The sequence below is a fragment of the Panthera tigris genome, chromosome D1 (genome assembly GCF_018350195.1).
Source record: "Panthera tigris isolate Pti1 chromosome D1, P.tigris_Pti1_mat1.1, whole genome shotgun sequence".
NCBI lineage: Eukaryota > Metazoa > Chordata > Mammalia > Carnivora > Felidae > Panthera > Panthera tigris.
In genome coordinates, this window is record NC_056669.1 from 32,500,728 (window position 1) to 32,520,315 (window position 19,588).

General features: G+C 36.7%; 1 protein-coding gene across 3 annotated transcripts in view; it reads left to right on the top strand.

Annotated features, from left to right (window-relative positions):
* The window catches only part of PGR (progesterone receptor), a 105,007-nt gene that overhangs the window by 19,208 nt on the left and 66,211 nt on the right, over positions 1 to 19,588 (top strand). The window lies entirely within an intron of this gene.

The following is a 19,588-nucleotide window of genomic DNA, read 5'->3' on the forward strand; positions in this document are numbered from 1 at the left end:
ACCCATAAAAACGCCTGAAGACTAGCAGAACGGACTCTCTGGAGCCAAGTGTAGACAAGAGGCCCACGGAAGAGGGTAGAAAGGGCGGAGAGGTGGTGAGCGCTACACAGACTTGTGGAAGGGAGCCAGGGTGGTGGAGGGGCAGCCTACAGGGCAAGGCAGAGCCTCCAAAGTCTGGTTTGCAAAAGCGGAGGGGCCGGACTCCATGAGTTCTGACAGCCAGCAGGACTTAACATCTGGAATGTTAAAAGTCAACAGCTCTGCTCTCAGAGAGCTGGGAGGGCTAAAGGACACCAGGAAGGAGGGTTGTTGAGCCCTGGAAGACAGAGCTGAGCTCGGTGGGGGAACAAGGTGCTGGGAGGCGCCATCTCCCTCTCCCATCCCCCAGCTGAAATTCCAAAGGGAAACAGTACCTGTCACCGAACTTGCTTGCACTGTGCAAACACCCAACACTGTGTTTCTGTGGATCCATCCCTCCAACAGGCTTGCCTCCCTCCCGGTTCTGCAGGGCCCCTTCCCCAGGGGACCACCATCAGCAAAGCTAACTAAGCCTGCCCCTCCCGCCCACCTTACAGATCCACCCTGGCTAATACATCCTTGGCCAGATCCCATCTAAGCAGCACCATAAGCCTGGCAGTGTGCAAGTAGCCCAGACAGGGGCCACATCTCTCCACAGTGATTCCTGTCCCTGGGAAAGGGGAAGGTAAGGTACACCCAGTCTGACTGTGGCTCCAGTGGTGAGCTGGGGACAGACAACAGGTCTCATTGCAGCCCCATCCACAAACACAAGTTACTCTGGACAGCACAGGGGAAGTGCCTTGCACTTTGGAGCTACTGCAGAGACTAGCCAAAATGATGAAACAGAAGAATTCTCCTCAAAAGAAATTCCAGGATGTAGCGACAGCTAACGAATTTATCAAAAACTATTTCAGCAATATAACAGAACAAGAATTTAGAATAATAGTCATAAAATTAAATGCTGAGCTTGAAAAAAGCATACATGACAGCAGAGAATCTATTGCTACAGACATCAAGGGACTAAGAAATAGTCATGAGGAGTTAAAATATGCTATAAATGAGGTGCAAAATAAAATGGAGGTGGCCATAGCACAGATTGAAGAGGCAGAGGAGAGAATACGTGAATTAGAAGATAAAATTATGGAAAAAGAGGAAGCTGAGAAAAAGATAAAAAAAATCCAGGAGTATGAGGGGAGAATTAGAGAACTAAGTGATGCAATCAAACGGAACAATATCTGTATCATAGGAATTCCAGAAGAAGGAGGGGAAGAAGAAGAAGAGAGAGAAAGGGGCTGAAGGTGTACTTGAACAAATCATAGCTGAGAAATTCCCTGATCTGGGGAAGGAAGAAGGCATTGAAATTCAAGAGGCACAGAGAACTCCCTTCAGACATAATTTGAATCAATCTTCTGCACAACATATAGTGAAACTGGCAAAATACAAGGATAAAGAGAGAATTCTGAAAGCAGCAAGGGATAAATGGGCCTTAACATACAAAGGTAGACACATAAGGGTAGTAGCAGACCTATCTACTGAAACGTGGCAGGCCAGAAAGGAATGGCAAGAAATCTTCGATGTGATAAACAGAGAAGATATGCAGCAGAGAATCCTTTATCCAGCAAGTCTGTCATTCAGAATAGAAGGAGAAATAAAGGTTTTCCCAAATAAACAAAAACTGAAGGAATTCATCACCACTAAACCAGCCCTACGAGAGATCCTAAGGGGGATTCTGTGCATGAAATGTTGCAAGGACCACAAAGTACCAGAGACATCCTACAAGCATGAAACCTACAGACATCACAATGACTCTAAACCCATATCTTTCAATAATAACACTGAATGTAATGGACTAAATGCTCTAACCAAAAGACACAGAGTATCAGAATGGATAAAAAACAGGACCCATCTATTTGCTGTCTGCAAGAGACTCATTTCAGCCCTGAGGACACCTTCAGATTGAAAGTGAGGGGATGGAGAACTATCTATCATGCTACTGGAAGTCAAAAGAAAGCTGGAGTAGCCATACTTATATCAGACAAACTAGACTTTAATTAAAGGTTGTAACAAGAGATAATAGATGAAATAAAGGTTGTAACAAGAGAATAATGACAGGGTCTATCCATCAGAAAGAGCTAACAATTATAAATGTCTATGCGATGAATACGGGAGCCCCCAAATATATAAAACAATCAAAACATAAGCAACCTTATTGATAAGAATGTGGTAATTGCAGGGGAGTTTAATACCCCACTTACAACAATGGATAGATCACCTAGACACAGGATCAATAAAGAAACAAGGGCCCTGAATGATACATTTGATCAGATGGACTTGACGGATCTATTTAGAACTCTGCATCCCAAAGCAACAGAATATACTTTCTTCTTGAGTGCACATGGAACATTCGCCAAGATAGATCACATACTGGATCACAACACAGCCCTTAATAAGTATAAAAGAATTGAGATCATACCATGCACACTTTCATATCACAATGCTATGAAACTTGAAATCAACCACAGGAAAAAGTCTGGAAAACCTCAAAAGCATGGAGATGAAAGAATGAATGCATCAACCAAGCAATTAGAGATGAAATTAAAAACTATATGGGAACAAATGAAAATGAAAATACAACAATCCAAATGCTTTGGGGTGCAGTGAAGGGAGTCCTGAGAGGAAAATACATTGCAGTCCAGGCCTATCTCAAGGAACAAGAAAAACCCCAAATACAAAATCTAATAGCACACCTAAAGGAACTAGAAGCAGAAAGCACAGCACCCCAAACCCAGCAGAAGAAGAGAAATAATAAATATCAGAGCAGAAATAAACAATATAGAATCTAAAAAAACTGTAGAGCAGATCATTGAAACCAAGAGTTGGTTTCTTGAAAAAATAAACAAAATTGATAAACCTCTGGCCAGTCTTCTCAAAAAGAAAAGGGAGAGGACCAAAATAGATAAAATCATGAATGAAAATGGAATTATTACAACCAATACTTCCAAATTACAAGCAATTATCAGGGAATACTATGAAAAATTATATGCCAACAAACTGGACAACCTGGAAGAAATGGAAAAATTCCTAAGCACCCACACACTTCCAAAACTCAAACAGGAAGAAATAGAAAACTTGAACAGGCCCATAACCAGCAAAGAAATGGAATCAGTTAACAAACATCTCCCGACAAATAAGAGGCCAGGACCAGATGGCTTCCCTGGGGAATTCTACCAGATATTTAAAGCAGAAATAATACCTATCCTTCTCAAACTATTCCAGAAAATAGGAAGGGAAGGAAAACTTCCAGACTCATTCTATGAAGCCAGCATTACTTTGATTCCCATACCAGACAGTGACCCTTAAAAAAAGATGAACTATAGGCCAATATCTCTGATGAATATGGATGCAAAAATTCTCAACAAGATACTAACAAATCGAATTCAACAGCATATAAAAAGAATTATTCACATGATCAAGTGGGATTCATTCCTGGGCTGCAGGGCTGGTTCAATGTCCACAAATCAACCAATGTGATACAGCACATTAATAAAAGAAAAGATAAGAACCATATGATCCTGTCAATCTATGCAGAAAAAGCATTTGACAAAATTCAGCATCCTTTCTGAATAAAAACCCTTGAGAGGGTCGGGATAAAAGGAACATACTTAAACATCATAAAAGCCATTTATAAACACCCCACAGCTAACATCCTCAATGGCGAAAAACTGAGAGCTTTCCCTCCTGAGATCAGGAACATGACAGGGATGTCCACTCTCACCGCTGTTGTTTAACATAGTGTTGGAAGTGCTAGCATCAGCAATCAGACAACAAAAGGAAATCAAAGGCATCAAAATTGGCAAAGATGAAGTTAAGCTTTCACTTTTTGCAGATGACATGATAGTATACATGAAAAACACGATAGACTCCACCAAATCTGCTAGAACTGATACATGAATTCAGCAGAGTCACAGGATACAAAATTAATGTACAGAAATCAGTTGCATTCTTATATACTAATAATGAAGCAACAGAAAGACAGATAAAGAAACTGATCCCATTCACAATTGCACCAAGAACCATAAAATGCCTAGGAATAAACGTAACCAAAGATGTAAAAGATCTGTATGCTGAAAACTACAGAAAGCTTATGAATGAAATTGAAAAAAATGGAAAGTAATGGAAAAACATTCCAGGCTCATGGATTGGAAGAATAAATATGGTTAAAATGTCAATACTACCCAAAGCAATCTACACATTCAATGCAATCACAATCAAAATTGCACCAGCATTCTTCTCGAAGCTAGAACAAGCAATCCTAAAATTTGTATGGAACCACAAGAGACCCCGAATAGCCAAAGTAATATTGAAGAAGAAGACCAAAGCATGAAGCATCACAATCCCAGACTTTAGCCTCTACTACAAAGCTGTAATCATCAAGACAGCATATTATTGGCACAAAAACAGACACATAGACCATGGAATAGAATAGAGCCTCTAGAATTGGACCCACAAAAGTATGGCCAACTAATCTTTGACAAAGCAGGAAAGAATATCCGATGGAAAAAAGAGAGTGTCTTTAACAAATGGTCCTGGGAGAACTGGACAGCAACATGCAGAAGAATGAAACTAGACCACTTTCTTAACACCATTCACAATAATAAACTCAAAATGTATAAAGAACCTGAATGTGAGACAGGAAACCATCAAAACCCTAGAGGAGAAAGCAGGAAAAAACCTCTCTGACCTCAGCTGCAGCAATTTCTTACTTGACACATCTCCAAAGGCAAGGGAATTAAAAGCAAAAATGAACTATTGGGACTTCATGAAGATAAAAAGCTTCTGCACTGCAAAGGATACAATCAACAAAACTAAAAGGCAACTGATGGAATAGGAAAAGATTTTTGCAAATGACATGGGATAAAGGGCTAATATCCAAAATCTATAAAGAACTCACCGACTCCTCACCCGAAAAACAAATAATCCAGGGAAGATATGGCCAGAAGACATGAATTGATACTTTTCCAAAGAAGACATCCAGATGGCCAACAGGTACATGGAAAGATGCTCAATGTCACTCCTCATCAGGGAAAGACAAATCAAAACCACAGTGAGATACCACCTCACGCTGGTCAGAGTGGCTAAAATGAACATATCAGGAGACTATAGATGCTGGAGAGGATGTGGAGAGATGGAACCCTCTTGCACTGTTGGTGGGAATGCAAACTGGTGCAGCCACTCTGGAAAACAGTGTGGAGGTTTCTCAAAAAATTAAAAATAGATCTACCCTATGTCCAAGCAGTAGCATTGCTATGAATTTACCCAAGGGATACAGGAGTGCTGATGCATAGGGGCACTTGTACCCCAATGTTTATAGCAGCACATTCAACAATAGCCAAATTATGGAAGAGCCTAAAGTCCATCAACCAATGAATGGATAAAGAAATTGTGGTTTATGTACACAATGGAATTCTACGTGGCAATGAGAAAGAATGAAATATGGCCCTTTGTAGCAACATGGATGGAACTGGAGAGTGTGATGCTAAGTGAAATAAGCCATACAGAGAAAGACAGATACCATATGTTTTCACTCTTATGTGGATCCTGAGAAACTTAACAGAAGTGCATGGGGCAGGGGAAGGGAAAAAAACTTAGAGAGGGAGGGAGCCAAACCATAATAGACTCTTAAAAACTGAGAATAAACTAAGGATTGATGGGGGGTGGGAGGGAGAGGAAAGTGGGTGATGGGCATTGAGGAAGGCACCTGTTGGGATGATCACTGGGTGTTGTATGGAAAACAATTTGACAATAAATTTCATATTTAAAAAAAGAATTAAACATAATAATAACAATTGTTTAAGAAATTTATCGGGGTGCCTGGGTGGCTCAGTCGGTTGAGTGTCCGACGTCAGCTCAGGTCATGATCTCACGATCTGTGAGTTCAAGCCCCTTGTCAGCCTCTGTGCTGACAACTCAGAGCCTGGAGCCTGCTTTGGATTCTGTGTCTCCCTCTCTCTCTGCCCCTCCCCTGCTTCTCTCTCTCTCTCTCTCTCTCTCTCTCTCTCTCTGTCAAAAATAAATAAACATTAAAAAGTTATTTTTTTAAAGAAATTTATCATAAAAGGCTTAAAAATATGATGATAGTATAATCTTATATATTTGGGAGACTAGACCTAAATAATGGGTAGGAAAATGCTAATTTTTTGGTCGTAGAATTCTGGTTTTTTGCAAAGCCAATTTCAGGTGAAGCCAGAGTGGCTCTAGAGATTTATAACAGAATCTTAAGTCACCTGGTGTTCTAAAGCAGAAGTTTGAAGAAAATAAGGAAATTAAATGTTGATAAATTCAGGATTGCAATCTCAAAAGGAAAAATAAATTCATAGATATGAAAGAAAGAACAGTTTATATATATGTAAAAAGTCATAAGCTTGGGGTGCCTGGGTGGCTTATTTAGTTAAGCATCCTACTCTTGATTTTGGCGCAGGTCATGATCTCACAGTTCTTGAGATTGAGACCCACTTTGGGCTCTGTGCTGACAACACAGAGACTGCCTGGGAGTCTAGCCGCCCCCCCCCCCTGCCCTGGCCCCACTGGTGTACATGCACGAACTTTCTCTCAAAATAAATAAACAAAATTTTAAAAAGGTCATAATGTTGAATCAGAGTACCATAGTCTCGCATCAGAGTACCACAATGATTTAAACAACCTTGTTGACATATAATTTTGTAATTTTTTCTGATTATTTTGTAGATATCTTAAATATTTCATCTCTCAGTAGTATGTGAACTTTTCTTAAGGTAATATGGTTGTGTGGGTTTTTAAAGTCTGTGTGCAATTTCTTCCCTAAATGCCTACCGGTTAGCTAAATAAATAACTGAAAGTATCAGGTGTAACTAGATAGATAATACATACAATTCGTTGTTTTAAAAGTTAAAAGATGTGTAGATAATTAGGAAAGAGATCAGAAGAGATCCAGCGGCATTGTTTCATTTATAAAGAGAGGAGTAAGACTAGCCTCAGGAAGGAGCAACTGGTCTACAGTCAGAAAGAAAGTAAAGGGAAATAAAGAGAAGAAATAAGAGGAAAATTTTTTTAATAGTAACATTGAGGACTTAAGAAAGTTAAATATTGGAATGTCACCTGTAACATTCTGTATCCTACTTGATTCCTCCTTTAGAATATATTTAGAATATGACCTCTTAATCACCATGATTATTCTCCTTTGGATTTATTATGATAGACTCTTAACTGTTCTCATTTCTACACTTGCCCTCCTAGAATCTATACTTCAATTAGAAGCCAAAATGATGCTGTTAAAATATAAGCCAGATTATGTCACTCCTCTCTGCTCTAAACTCTGCAACAGCATTTTATTTCCTTCAGAGAAAAATTAAAATTCTTATAGTGATCTCCAAGGCCCTATTGAGTCTTGCCCTGTTATAGTCTGACCTTCCTTTCCACTACCATTCCCTCTGGCTCAGTCAGCTCTAACGTTACTAGCATAACCAAACCCAAGTTCATATGCGAGATGTGCAACAAAGCCAATCACTGAGACATCGAGTATGCAGCAAGGAAGGTTTTTTTGTTTTTGTTTTTGTTTTTGTTTTTCAGTAGGCAGCCAAATGAGGAGACAGGAGTCTGTCTCAAATCTGTCTCCCTGAAGGGAGAGTAAGAGATATTTAATGGCAAATGGGAAAGGATCTGGGTACAGGAGAAAGGAACTTCAAAATAGGATGGGTTTAAGTCATTTTGTTGTCTGTGCCTGCACAGATCTTCTAAATACAATCTTCCTATGACTCATGACCATAAAATGACATCCTTAGCATGATCCAAGCATGGAGTTTTAGGGCCCTTCTATGCTAAAAGTTTGTCCATTGGACACTTGTACATGCTCAAAGAGGTCAGTGGTCCTGGTCAGCTCTGGCAGTTTCTTTTGAAGACTTGAGTCTCTGTAAAAGAATTATATCAACATTTTGGTATCATGGTGTCAAGCAAGAATGTTATCTATAGAAGCATGGTGGCAGGCTACATTCCAAGAGCAGGTATATTTGGGTAAAAAGTTGCAGTTGTACTTATTAGTCCTATTAGCCCTCTGGTTACTGATTTCACTAGTTTCCTGACAATCCAGACCATCTCTCTCAGGGTCTTGGCAATTGGCTCTTTTTTTTCTAATTCCATTTCCTGACATTCCTTATTCATCCAGCTCATTCTAATGTACAGCCTATGTGAATGTCCTAAACGTACCAAACTTTGGTGACTGCCAGTCTCCCACTGAACAGTTACATTCTCCCACTAGAGTCTTGTCAAGTTGTTTGATTGACCACCGTATCATTAATAAGTATATCTGATTTTAGGGAAAGGCATACTTATAACTGATTTGCTAAAAGAAAAGGAAGAAATATTTGGGTAAGAATTGGCTTTAGAGTCTTAAGATAAAAAATGATGGCAATCTATGAAATAAGAATGAGGATCATAGGAAAGAACTATAAGATTAAAATATAGCTGGATGAGGTAAGATCCAAAAATGTTATAGGAGAGTTAAAATCTATATTAGAAACTATGAAGAGAATAAAATAAGTTGTGTAGAGTTCATATTTAAGGCATTACTTCACAATGAAGGAAAAGGACATATTGATGAAAATTTTAAGCTATGATTTTTTATGTTTACTATGTACCAGTGTGCTAAGTAATTTCTCTAACTAATTCATTTAATCCATATAACAGCCTTAGATAGTGTTTATCTTCATTTCCATTTTATAAATGGGAAAACTAAGATAATTTTCTCAAGGTATTAGTGGTAGGACTAGAATTTGAGTCAGAGTCTATGTGACTATAAAGCATTTGGTCTTACAACTGTGCTGTTGAATAAGAGATATGATTAATAGAGAACATATATTCAACACATAATCAGGGTTTCTGAAGAATAAACTAAAAAACAACTTAAGCAAAAGTATTAACTAATTATGGAAAGTAAGCTCCTGGGATCTTATCATCAGCACCTAGAACAATGTCAGGACATGGTAGATATTCAATAAATGTTTGTTTATTGAACTGTCCTAGCTGCTAGCTGTTAATTATTAATTATTGCCTATTATTATTACCTATTATTATTATTCTATGTAATAGTGCTACATATTTTAACACATTATTTTATTTAACTCTCAAACAACTTTTGAACTCTTATTTCAACTCTTATTATAAGGAAAATGAAGCACCAAGAAGTTAAATGATTTATTCAAGGTCTAATAATAGTTGGTAGAATTTGGATAACAGAAGTAAATTTAAAAGTTAAATAAAAACGGTACTGCAAAGAATTCTATCAGAATAAGTTGTTATTCTTAGATGAACGTAACACATATTCTCACTTATGTGTAATAGCTTAAGAATATGCCCAACTTCTACTGAAGTACATGTTTGCCTGATACTTGAGAGAAATTGGATTCTTAAGGTGGCCTCTGGTTCAGGATGAAGCTTAACAGCATTCTTGTGTAAGAGATGGAAGGTGCCATTCTCTATGCTCTTGATACCTGCCCCTGCCAGTGTGATGTAACTCTCAAGCAGCCCTCTTTCATGTGTCACATGCTCATGTCTGATGCCCAGTGCCCACATCTCTGTTCTTGACAGACATATTTTGTGCCCTCTTTGTTCTCAGCCCAAGACTCTTTACGTCTAATTTATTTTTAGGTAGTTTCATTACCTGACTAGTCATTTTCCCCTTGGGAAAATTAAATACCTGTGTAGTATCTATTTTGTTGTAAGGATTATATGGAATAAGCCAGTTAAGTTCCTAATATATTGGCACATAATATGCTCAATAAAATTTTGTTTTCTTCCTTCTCTCCCTCCCCACACACCTTTTCCTTCACTTTAATAAACAAACAAACAAACAAAACACTTTGGATCTTATATGAAGATACTTTTAAACTTACTACTTCATTATTGTCTGGCTCCCTTTCACACTCGGTCAAATAGTCATTGTTCCCTCTCTCTCCTTTCCAGTTTTACATACCCAGCCCCAGATTGGCTAATGTGAAAAACTAGTCCAAGCCTTTATCTCACTCTGCTGTGTCTTCAGAAAACTTTGGCTTCTAGAAAACATCCAGAAAATTTGAAAGAATAGTATGAGGAATATCTATATATAACTATTTAAAAGTAAGTTGCAGATATCATATTTCACCTCTCAAGATTTTAGAGCATATCTTCTAAGGACAAGAACATTCTTCAATATAACCTTGATATTATCACAATGGAAAATTTAATACTGATATAATAATTGTATATAATATATATCAATGTTCAGATTTCCCAAACTATTCCAAAAATGTGCTGTATAGGTTGTTTTTTTTTCATGTAGGATCTAATCAAGAACTATGTACTTCATTTGGTTAAAAAATCTCTCTCATCTCCTTTAATCTAAAAGGATCCACCTACCTCTTTTTGTCTTTCAGGACATTGACACTTTTGAGGAGTCCAGGCCAGCTGTTTTGTAGAAATTCCCACAATCTGGATTTGTCTGGTTTCTTTTCCCCACATGATTAGATTCAGGTTAAACGTTTTGACAAAAATCATATGCAGGCCAGGGTTGTATGGCCCTTTCTTTTATATGCTTGAAAATTATTGAGAACCCAGAGTTTTTGTTTATGTGGATTATATCAATATTTATCATATTATAAATTTAAAATATTTTTTTAACTTATTAGCTCATTTGAGAAATAGCAAACCCATTTGATATTAATTTTCCAGACCTAAAATTTTAATGAAACAACTTGACATTGTTTTACATTTTTACAAGTCATTTTAATGTCTGCCTTAATAAAATGCAGCTGCATCTCATATCTGTGCCTACATTCAGCCTGTTGCAACATGTTGTTTTGATTGAAGCATATGAAGAAAATGTGGCATCACACAGACACATAGTTGAAAAACAGAGGAGTATTTTAACTGTCCTCTCAGACTTGACAAGTGGTCGTCATTTCCTTAGGGATTGCAAAAGGATTATTTTCTGCTTCCATTATTCTTTCTTATTTTATCAGTTATAAATCTTTTTTTTATATTTCTTTGTATAAATTAGTAATCTTAAAATACTGGAAGGCCTAGTAGATGCTCAGTTATTTCCATTTAATTATCAATTTTCAAAGTAATCAATTTGTACCTTAGCATCCTCCAGTAGTTTCCAGTGAGTATATTTTGTTTATTTCTCTTCTTCTTTCTTTTCTTACATGTCATCATGTAGTAATGACTTTTTATGTAGTCAATATATTTTAATTACTTGAACTAGATTCCTTCTGATGTTCAAATTGTCTTTGGTCTGTGTGGCTTTGACACAGTTTCATTAACCCTCAATAACATCAAACTCTGTCACAACAAAGCACCACAGGCTCAACTTGTACATTTCCAGCCACAACCTAGATCAGCCATTTCTCCAAGGATCTCTGGTTTCTTTCAGATAAAAATGATATTAGATACAGCAATCTGGATCCCAGTGTTTATTGCTGCTACAGTTGTGTTTGCTTATAGGCATTTTTAGTGGACTGACCTAGAAAACATCTTTTTAAAAAAGTGGGGCAATAATGAGTTTATTCTAAAGTTTCTCAGAGGGCACTGTTGACATTGGGGTCAGCTAATTCTTTGTTGTTGGGATGTCCTGTGCATTGTAGGAGGTTTAACAGTATCCCTGGCCTCTCCTTAGTAGCACCTACTTCGTCAGTTGTCTGAACCAAAATTGTCCCAAGGCATTGCAAAATGTCCCAGCGGTAGATTAGAGAAGGGGGCAAAAATACCTCTAGCTGAGAAGCACTGTTTTGCAATTTTATTTATAGCAATATTAAAATAATTCTATTATTTTATCCATGTTTATGTATTTGTGTGTGTGTGTGTGTGTGTGTGTGTGTATACATATTTCACAATGCCAACATCAACATGACCTCTAACGACAGTACCTCTGTGGGCTTGTTGTTCCATCTTGTCTATGAAATTATGAAATCTTGGTCCATTCCCATAGTTTTTAATCAAAAGAACAGTCTCATTTTAATAACCACAATGCACAGGTCAGCATGATACTAAAATCATAAAAATTCCAAACTCTCACCTAATTTAAGGTTTCTCCTTTGCCAAAGCTTAGCAATGCTTGGGGCCTGAAGTTGCATAGAAGAATCAACAAGATCACCTTTTTCTGTTTACCATGTTCACATTCCTAAGACCCCTTAACAACTGATTTTCACCTTTCAATGTAAAAGGCATAGGAAGAGACGGGTTAAAAGGAGGGGCACAGTTGTACTTGGCACATACATATATGACTATCAGTGGAGTTCTCTGTTTGGTGGATGATTATAACTGTTTCTCTAGCAGGATACTTGGTGGGATTGTTGGGATATTTCACCGGAAACTTCAGCTATAATCCTGTAATGTAGGTGATACCTCTCTTCTCTCTGGACACTCCTTCTATCCTCAGTCTCTGGACTTCAAATGGTTGGCTTTACACAGACTCCCTCTGTGTTGGATCACAGTATCCTCTAGTCTGTCCTCTTAGGTGGAACTATTTTTAAAAAGAAAGTACAAACTTTTTATTGGCATGAATAATCTTAGAAAAGTGCTCACGTTAAAGGTGTAGAGCTTAATGAATTATTATTGAGTAAATGAAACTAGGATGTCATCACCCAAATTAAACCACTTACAAATCATTAGCTTCCCAGAAGCCTTCTTACACCCCTTCCAGTCACTCTCCACAGGTAACCACCTCTCAACTTTTAACATTATATATGGTTTTGACTGTCTGAGAACTTTATATTAATGGAATCATAGAGCATTTTTCTGTGTCTACTTATTTTACGCATTATACTTATGGAATTCATCCACATTTCTGCACAGGCTAGATATTTTTTCTCATTGCTGTATAATAATGTACTGAATAACTAAAACAGAGTTTGTTTATACATTATGCTGTAGATGATCATTTGGGTTTTCAGTTTGGGACTAATTATAAACACTACTTCTATAAATATTCTCGTACAGATCTCTCTTTTTTTGGCAAATATGCATACCTGCTTTTACAGATGAGTTTTGCATTTGGCTTTCCCAGGACTCTAGGAGTTTTACTGGTCTTAGACCAGTATTTGTTCCTTGGCACAGGTTCATACATCATGTGGTAGTGAAAATCACCTCTTGTAAAGGCCAAGATTTTTGTATGTTTTATTGTTAGTTATGGGTGACTCCTCTCCCCACCCAAAGTTTTGGGCAGATTCCTGGCTTCATCAGCATAGTCTGTGTAGTGTTTTCTAGCCCTATTTTCATGGATAAGACAGCCTTCAGATTCTCCATTTTATGCAGGGTTCAGTTCCCATGCTCTTCTTCTGGTGGGCCTGAGGCCACAAATCCTGGCTCCTTGTGACTGTTAAACTCCAGTTCTTGGCTCCTAGGTCCTATATCTACACCTAAAACTTTTTTTGAACATTCCAGTTTCCTCTCTGCTTATCTTTTTTAATTTCTGGCTTATTGGGATACCCCCGTTTTTTGTTCTAGACTATAATTAAACAACATTATTTCCATGACGTTTTATTCAGCATTTTTGTGTTTGTGGTGGAAGGAATGCCCCCATAAGTACCAGGTCATGTTGTCTCAACCCTATGCTTCACAAGTGATACAATACCAACTTCCTCTTCTTTGTTCTTTATCTGTTAAATATATATATTCATTCTTCCTGCCATTTTACTACATATTTCCCCCTCCTTTTCAAAGGAAGACGTGAAAAAGTTGTGACTTCTCTCAAATCAAAGGGAAATGCGTTCACTTGTGCTTATAAGGCAACAAAAATAATACAGAAGTCTTATTTTAAAGGTAAATCTCTTTTTAGCTTATAATAGATTTCATTTCAATCAAAATGGAATTTTATCGTGTATCCGAAATTCTTATGCCATTAGGCATATAAAATGATCCAGTCACATTTTAATAATGCTTTTATTTTCACAGAATATGATCCTTTTAATGATAGTAACACTTAAAGTTATATTAATATATTAAATTAAAGTTCTATAAATATGATATTAAATTAAAGTTATATAAATATGTATTAAATAAGTATATATAATATGTTATATATATAATTATGATATATTATAATATATATCATATATTTATTTATAAGTAAGTATAGATATAGATATATAGATATATAGATAGGGAGCAGTTAGAAGTAACATAAATATAGCCATTCAATAATCTGTTTTTTCAGATAAATATAAAAATTTCAGAAATAATAAAAACTTATGTCTTTACAAAGGTAGATGTTAAAAATAAGTTTGTAATAAATGAACAAAGAAAAAAGATATAAACAGATGCTTAAGTATAGAGGAAAAACTGGTGGTTATCAGAGGGGAGATGGGAGGGGGGTTAGGTGAAATAGAAAGGGTTAAGAGTATCGTGATGAGCACTGAGTGGTGTATAGAATTGTTGATTTACTATATTGTACACCTGAAACTAACACTGTTAATTATATTGAAATTTAAAAATTATAAAAAAACTATAAAAATAAGCTTGTTAAGACTCTACTTATAACTCATGGTCTATTAATATAAAAAGGCAGGAAATTCGTTGAAATAATAGGCATTGTGTATAAAAATGTTGAAAGATGTTAAATACAAATCTGGAGCAAGGCATTTTTAAAATTTACCATATATGACAATAAGTGAAATACTACTGTAGAGCCTATATCATTGAGTACACCATAGTTATGGCTATAAGTGAAACAAAAAATATAGTTATGTGTACGTATATTCAACAAATATTTATTGCAGTCTTATTTAACACAAAACTTACAAAAGACCTAGTTTTTACCTTCACAAAACCTAGGGAAGGCAGGCAAACAGTATTTATAGTAGATACATATTGAATATTTAGTTGGTAACATAGAAGAAATGTCTAGGCCTTTCTCGGATCAGTTAGACCAGTTAAGAGTTTGTTCAACAGGTAGACTTAGAAAAGGGAGGAGAGTCATAAAGGTATGAGAGACTTTGGGGAAATGTAAGGATGTTAGTACAACTAGAACATAAAACAGAATATGAAATTCAAAAGAAAAGATGTAATAGTAATTACCATTTGCTCTTCCCACCCTGAAATATATGAGATTTTCTAAGGAGAAAGAGAAAATGTGGTGTTCTATTACAGACTTTTGGTAACATTGCCCCAGGTTTCAGAAGGGGCAGATGATGTATATATTAAAAGGGGAGATTTAGACAGTATCTCCTGTTTGGGTGAATTCTCCTATTATTTAACATTGTGCCATTCATTCTGTTTGTGGTGGCCCATAGCTTATAAATACTCCCAGATGTCTTGTAACTCCTGGTGGTGAAGGTATGGGTAGATAGCAAGGGTATTAGAACGTACTAAGTAATTTGAAGACTGACTTTTTGTAAATTGTTTTAGAGTGACAATGTTGTGTTGGACTGAGGAGCAGCAACAATTGAGCCTAAATCTGTGATTTATGAGGAATGAGCAAGTGGATCTGTTTTTCAAAACCAGAATGTAAATTGTCTAAAGAAAAGTGGTAGCACTACACACTATGCTGGATTCATAACCCTCACAATTCAATGTTTTGAAGATGTCCTGGATAAAGTTTTGACAGAGCCAATGCATTTGGGCATGAACTTTCTTCACTTGCATGTACAGCCAGGTACCTGATGGAGTGACACATATGACAGAGTGGTCCTTTCTGTATTCCTTGCCTTCTCGGTGGCTCTGAGTCCTGGCCAAGCTTTCTGGTTGCAGAGGCAATGCCTGGGCCCCATGCCAAATTATCTTAGCTCTAGTTGGAACTGGTTGGGTGAAACATTTCTTAAGCCTAAAGGCCTCCTGGGAAAGGTTAACCTCTAATTTTACCCCCTAAATTCTGCTTGCATGATGCTATACCAGCATTGCAGTTTTGATAGCCTAACATTAGTGTTAAAGTTGACCATAGTGTAACTTTCAGATTTCTTTAAGCCTTTCCATTTTGTTACAGGCAGCCCATGATGATATGAATCATGCCTACCCCTCAAGGTGGTGCCTTCATGCCAACAGCCTTTATTATCAGAAATTTTCCTCCTTTTCAGACGTCAAATCTTGGAATGCTTAGCTCTCCCCCCTCCCCACCAAGAGTTATAAGAATTGCATTCTATTTGATAACTATAATTTTCTCATTTATACTTAAATCTATGTTTAACTTTATTTAGTACTCATCAGCAATCTTTCATGCCAGATTTCTCTCCTCGTGCATTCTCTATTGTAACTCATCCATTATTGGTTAAGTTATATCTTTAGGAATCTCTTTAGAGTGTGTACTGGGCTCTCATTTCCTGATTTTATGCATATCTGAGAATGTCTTTCAATTGCCTTTCAAACCGAAGAACTTCACTAAGTATAGAATTTTGGGGCTAGGTCTAGAACAGATCCAGTACTGTATTTGGTATTTAGAGATGTGACAATAATCATAGTTGTAGCAGACATTCATTTATTACTTGCTATTTGACAGACTCTTACATGAGATTGTTTAATCCTTAGATCCAATTCTGGGTACTAATATTATTTCATTTTACTTGTCAAAGTCATCTAGCTACTAAGTAAGGAGTTTGAAATTTGAACTTAAGCAGTAATGCTCCAAAATCCTTACTCTTGGGGCACCTGGCTGGCTCAGTTGGTTAAGCGTCAGACTCTTGATTTCGGCTCGGGTCATGATCTTGCCATTGGGTTCTGTGCTAGACGTGGCGCCTGCTTAAGATTCTCTCTCTCCCTCTCTCTCTTCCCCTCCTCACCTCTCTCTCTCTCTCTCAAAACAAAAAATCATGACAACAACAACGAAAAAAACCAAAGTCCACACTCTTAATTTTCTATACTACCTTTCAGATTAATAATAATAAATTTCAGGTTAATAATAATAAATTTCTATACTACCTTTCAGGTTAATTAGGCTCACATGTCTAGCTGTGTGACTTTAGAAATGTTACTTCTCTGTGCTTCAGTTAACTCTATAAAATGGGACTAATGTTAATAATAAGGATGCTATGATGATAAATGAGTTGATACATGCAAATAGTTTATAACAGTGCCTAGCAGATAGTAAATACTTGATAGTGGCCTGCTGCTGTTGTTATTACCTTATAGATAGTAAGATCCAGATACAAACTTCGAATAATCAATCTTATTTCAAGTAACTCAGTAAATACTTGATAGTGGCCTGCTGCTGTTGTTATTACCTTATAGATAGTAAGATCCAGATCCAAACTTTGAATAATCAATCTTATTTCAAGTAACTCTGCTGTTTAAAACTATAGTATAGTATCAAAAATTAGGTGGAAATTAGGCATGGAAATTAGGCATTTACATTTAGTGGGGAAAAGTGATTATTCAAACAGTATTGGGACATACATGATAAGCAATAAATGCTTGTTGAATGTATGAGGGTTTTATAAGAGTGTATATGCATTCACTTAATGAATATTAACAAGTAATTATTAAGTATCCTCTAGGTCTGTATAGGCCAACTAGAATGAAACACAAAAATGATAGGGCATGATAATGAAATTGTAGATGATTTTCTTTTGAATTTCCTTAATTTGTTCCACAATTTCACGAATAATACAATTTATAAAATTAACAATTTGACCAGATAATCACTATATTATTTTTTATATATGTTGAGTGAGTTTGAAGTAACTACAAATAAGTGGTTGGAAGGGCAGAGCTCAGAGTGAGGTTTTGGAGCCATGAGAAGATAATGAAACTACCCATATGGTGTGTACAGTGGAGTAAAACATATAAGAAATAGGCAAAGGACAAGATGTTGGCAAATGGAACTTAAAGGAACCATTAGAAAGACACATGAAGAGTCAGAAGAGACATGCCCCCCAAAACAAAGCAGGAGACAGGTGGGGAGAGAAATTATCAGTGGCAAATTATACAGAAGGTCAAGAAAGAATCCACAGTATTTAGGAATGAAGAAATCTTTTTTAAGCCGTTTTATAAGAACAGTGAATATATATAAGCCATATTATAGTATGCTGAGGAGTAAAGGAAGTTGGGTAGTTAGAGACTGAAAATGTAGATGATTTTTTCAACAAGTTAGATGACCAAGGCATGGATCCTGGAAGAATTTAGAGTGAGACAGAATTCCTTTTATTTTTCCCTTATTGCTGCTAGAATTTTTTGGCATGGAAACACTTGTGAAAGGAGGATATCATTGGAGAGGAAGAGTCTAAAGATTTTAGGAGAGAAAGGGCAAGATTTGAAAGCAGGTAGGAAACAATGGTTACAAGAGCATAGACTGAGAACCTTGGTAAGAAGAACTCCCTCTGAGCACTGAAAGAGAAGGTGCCATTGTAAATCATTTAAGAAATTGAAATACTATAATCAGCAGTATCCCAGATGCTGGTGTTTCTTTTGGGCTTTTGGTTTTTCCTAAATATTTGTGACCTAGGGGTAGAAGGCAGGAGAGCCTCCCTTCAAAAAAACAATTACATCCATGTGCACTGTTTAAGTTTTTTCTCTGTATAGAATGGAAAATCTTGCTCCCTACTTCCTGTTCTCTCTTCTTGTGAGAAATCAGTGTAGGGTCCAGATGAATAACAGATGGATGGATAGGTTAATTGACTGATTGATTGATTTACACATACTTTATTCCCACAGTCACTCCTGTAGCCTGCAAATATAACTTGTGGTAAAAAAATGAGCAGAGTCAAATCAAAAAGTAGCATGCAGTGTACACTCTACTAATCTGATGGACATGAGTGTGAAACTTCATAACCATCCTTTGTTAGGAGGAAAGCCCTAAGTCTATGCCTAAGACTCCTAAACAAGAGAATGAACATTAGTAGGAGAGAGTACATGGACATAAGTTTGTGGAGGAGTATATATTTAAGAAAAGACCATCTGTGCTTATCCCAAAATGCCCCAGGCCAAGACCATTTTGTTGCTAGCTGTCTGACAGACATGGCCTTTTTTCCCTTTGTGCTTTGTTCACATCCTTGCCCTTGCTTGATAAAGCAAATGTTTAAGGTACCTCTGTGTTCCTTTACCACAAACTTTGGCCAGAAGAGTGAATCTGATTTTAATGCTGACTAATATAAAATATTAAAGGAAATTCCATAATCCTTTAAAATTACTTTTCATACTTCCAAAATATAAGTAAGCTGAAGAGGTTAAAAAGACTCAGTCTGTGCTACAGGAATTTATTGGAAAATGAGTGCCAAAAAGTAAATTTTTCAGTTAGTTAATGTTTCCATGTTTAAGCTGAATTTTTTAAATTCAATCTAATTAAGTTAGATTGTTCCATGCTTTATTAAATGGAACACGTTTGTGGTTTAAAAGGATCATGGTTGTTATGTTTTCATTCATATGTGTATCTTGAGAAACTTAAGACCATGGGGGAAGTGAAGGGGAAAAAAAGTTACAAACAAAGAGGAAGGGAGGCAAACCATAAGAGACTCTTAAATATAGAAGGCAAACTGAAGGTTGATGGGGGGTGGGAGAGAGGGGAAAGTGGGTGATGGGCATTGAGGGGGGAACTTGGGATGAGCACTGGGTGTTGCATGGAAGCCAATTTGACAATAAA